The 4,160-nt window shown below is 45.8% G+C and overlaps 1 pseudogene; it reads right to left on the bottom strand.

Moving 5' to 3' along the window:
- Positions 1-2,152: 2,152 nt before the first annotated feature.
- On the bottom strand, positions 2,153-2,955 carry LOC106839377 (actin-related protein 2/3 complex subunit 3 pseudogene; annotated as a pseudogene).
- Positions 2,956-4,160: the final 1,205 nt, after the last annotated feature.

The raw sequence follows: 4,160 nt of genomic DNA, 5'->3' as shown, positions 1-4,160 counted from the left end.
ACTTACAGTATTGTGTTCTTCATTTTGGATTGGTTCTTTTTTATATTTTCCAATTCTTTGTTGAAGTTCTCACTGAGTTCATCCATTCTTCTCCCCAAAATAGTAAGCATCCTTATGACTTTTTGTTTGAACTCTTTCTTAGAGGGATTGCTTATCTTTGTTTCATTTAGTTCTTTTTCTGGGCTTCTATCTTATTCCCTTACTTGGGATGTATCCTTTTGTCTCCTCATTTTGCCTCTTTCTCTGTGTTTATATCTATGTATTAGGTAGGTCAGCTACATCTCCAAATCTTGGAGAGGTGGCTTTATGTAAGAGATGCCTTATGAGGCCCAGCAGTATGTTTCCCTCTTGTCACCAGTTCCAAATGTTCCAGGAGTGTCACCTGTGTGGGCTATGTGTGTCCTTCTGTTGTGGCAGGGTTGCTCTTGCTGCAGGTGCCTAAGGAAGCTAGGCTGTCCCCCTGTCTGGCTGCTTGTAATGCTTAACTGCATGTGGCTGCTATGGATCCTTCAGTCACTTTATCAGGCATGAGGAGCCCCAGCACAGTTGGCTCCAAGGTCTAATAGCACATTCCTGTTGCAGTTTTTCTGTTAAGTGAGTAGGCCCCCAGCACAGCTGGTTGCTAGGCTTGGAGACTTACATTTGCTGTAGGCCTCCTACCTGTAAGGCTGTTGTCAGCTCTCTCAGGATTGCAGCTTAGTGGGGCTGGCCCCAGGCATCGGAGCACCCAATTGTTTCAGGCTTTGGACAGTGGAACCAATACCCTACGTGGTTGTTTGAGAAGCACAAGTCTTCTGCAGCTGACAAGACCCACCACTCACAGGGCCACACACCCCATCAACACAGTCCTGCCCCTTGTGCACACCCCAAGCCCCTGAAGAAGACCCAGTCACCCCCTGCAGAAGCCCCACACACTCCACTGATGCAGGCCCACTCTTTGTGCAAGCCCTGCCCTGCAGAAGCAGACTCACTCTCCCAGGTGCAGAGGCTCCAGGCACCCTGCCTATGCAGGCCCACAAGTTGCCTGAGGGCTTGTTGTTGGGCAAGGCCTCTCCCTAGAGTGGGCTGCCTGCCCTGGCTGAGCTGGATTAAGTTGGTGCTCTAGTGGAGGGAGGGGGGAGGCAGAGTCCTGCACAATCAGGCCAGGGGAAGAACTAACTCCAATGGCATCTGCCATCATCCGTGTCAGCACACCTATACTAGGTCACAATAATGGCTACTGTCAATGTCTCTGTCCCTGGGGAGGTCTCACCTCTCACTGAAATGCACCCAGAGCTTATCAAGTGAGTCTCTTTTCATTTAAGGACTGTGCACCTTTCTTTCTGGTGATTTTAGATTGCTTTCTGAAATGAGTGAATTTGTGCTGGGCCTTTTAAGAACACGCTTTTTTTCCCCTTATGTCTGATAGCTTCTCTGGGGGTATTCCCCATTGGTGTTAATAGCCAGCAAAGCCAGATATTGTGATGCTTGTCTTGGTTGTGCTGAGTCCAAAAGCTGCTTATTGGGGTAACGCTCCCCTGCTCAGATTCTCTACTCCTCCAGGGAGGGCTTCATATCTTAATATTGCTCCTGGCTGGCCATGAAGTGCTGCAGCTTGAAGGCAGCTTTTTTCTCTCGAGAAGGGAATTTCTGCCCCTTCTACCTTAGTCAGCAGTGTCCCTTGTTGTGGGATTTTTATTTTTTTATCCAGTTTTCAGTTCTCTGTCAGAGGTAATTGTTCCAAGAGTAGTTGTAAATTTCTTGTGTCCAGGGGAGGATGTGAGTTCAAGGTCTGCCTACGCTGCCATCTTGACACCATCCTCTCTTTACTTCTTTAATCATAGTTTCCTATAGTCCTTTGAACATATTTATAATGGCTACTTTGAAATCTTTGTCTGTTAAATCCAACATCTAGTCCCTCTGTTGTTTGCTTATTTGTTTAGTGACTGATTGGACTATTTTAGTGAAGTCTATTTCCCCCACAGCATGAAGACTTCTCAAAGGATCCAGCCTTAGGCATGTGCGTTGTCATCCTGGGATGACTGGTTTTTTTTTTAAGAGTCTCTTTGACTATCTCTTTCTCTGATCACACCCAGCTTTTTGGCTCCACTAATTGCAAGTTGAGTCCTCTATTTTTTTTTTTTTTGGAATGTTAGAAATTTCTTTATCATTACTTATTAAGCACCAACTTAATAGTGGAGAAAATTTCAAATCACCTATCAACAGCCCATTCTTCCCTCCCCCACCCAAATTCTTGATAAAGAGCTCTTCAAGTAAAGACATGCTCTCTTCCTTCTTCTGTATAAAACTTTATGAAATAAAGGCAAAGAACTGTGTACATCTTGCTGTAAAATGCTGCCCACGTCTGTGGACGGTGTTTGCCCAGGCTCCCTTTACTGTCCAGGTCCTGAAAGACTCTTGTTCATGAACTGTCTCTTCACAAAGCAAGTCCACCACTTGCTGGGTTTATCATTCTGAGGATCAAACACTTTCTCACAAAGTCTCAGTCCAGTCTCCTGCCTCATTTGCTGTAAGTAGGCCCTCATGACTTCATCTTCCTGTTTGTTTGCAGGTTTGGCATAAATTGCGTTAAGTGGAAAACAGGCTCTCTAGGAATGGGAAAATTAGTGATTCCCAGTGTATACATTTCTTTCTCACCTTGGCTTTTGGAATTGCACATTTGGAGTTTCTTTAGACACTCAGAAATGTAGAGAGTTATATATATCATGGTTCTATCAGCTTCATTCTTAATTTCATAATTTTTGAAGAAGACATTGGCCTTGAAGTAATAGATGGCTTCATCCACAATATCTGTATCTTTTGTCTCTTTAGGGGCAGGTCCTTTGAATTGACTTCTGATGGGCAACAGTGCCATGTTTCCAATGAGTTTGGTGTCAGGGTCCATGAGAGAAGAGTGGTAAGCCGGCATCTTGATGGCGCCCCGGTTCCAACCCAGATGAGGAAGATGGAGTTAGAGTGCGGTGCTTCCGGTCTGAGTGCTCTATTTTTTTTGACAATGCCCTGGGATATAAATTGCTCCACAATTATCTGATCAATCCAGTTAAACTTGGGATTGCAAGGGTGGGGTTTTTTGTGTGTGTAAGGAAGATTCTCCCTGAGCTAACATCCATTGCCAATCCTCCTCTTTTTTCTCTTGAGGAAGATGAGCCTTGAGCTAACATCTATGACAACCTTCCTCTACTTTGTACATGAGATGCCTCCACAGCGTGGTTGATGAGTGGACTAGATCCACACCCAGGATCTGAACCTGCAAACCTGGGCCGCCAAAGCAAAGCGTGTGGAACTTGAACCACTTGGCCACAGAGCTGGCCCCTGCGGGGGTGGTTTTTGAGGTCAGTGTTTGAGGCTTGTTGTGATCTCAGATAGGGTCTTCTTAGCTGTCTCTTTCCCAGGTTCTCTCTGGTAGACTAGTTGCCCTATGGTTTAGCCTCTGTCTCTCATGAAGCTGCCAGCCTCTTCTTAATTGCTTTCCCTCAAAACCTCCATTATTTTTGAGAACGTCCTTAGGCTTGAACTTCCTTACATCTGTTTCACATACAGTTAGTTCCTTATAGGAGAGCTTCAGAGCTCTCTGTTTATTAGCCTCCCTTCCCCTCTGAGGAAACCACTGATCCATGGCTGCAGATTTGGGAGTGAGGACAGTAGTGCACTTCTCTCTAAGTGACGCCTCTGCTTTTGAGTAGGGCCTGGGTGGAGGTGGGAGCCTCTGTTTTTATTGGCTTGCATCTCCTCGTGTAGACTCTCTGCTCTGTGAACAAACTGGGGTGAGGATGATTGTGACCCCAGTATTCTCAGGATGCTGCCCCTGAGATAAAGCTTCTATCTTATGATTGGGGCTAGGTGGCAGCAGGGAGACCCAGACCTCTAAGGTGCACTCACCTGGAATTTAACCTCTGTAATAGGCAAGTGGGAGGGATGATAAATGATGGCAGCCTTCCCCTTCAGAAAATATGACAAAACCTTTGACTGGGAGTAGCATCAACATTCTATTGACTCTCCACAGTGTCCCCTTCTTACCCTCCACCCCTGCCCTGACCCCACTTTCTACTTGGACCATTACAACAGCCACCTACATCTCTTCCTGCTGATTCTTTGCCAACAATTCAGCTAATTCACTTCCTTAAAAAACTCTATCAAGGGCTTCCAGAAGGTGTGCACAC

This window comes from Equus asinus, chromosome 12, assembly GCF_041296235.1.
Source record: "Equus asinus isolate D_3611 breed Donkey chromosome 12, EquAss-T2T_v2, whole genome shotgun sequence".
Classification (NCBI taxonomy): Eukaryota; Metazoa; Chordata; class Mammalia; order Perissodactyla; family Equidae; genus Equus; species Equus asinus.
Note: the sequence above shows the minus strand (reverse complement) of the source record. Positions and strands in the feature narration are given on the sequence as shown.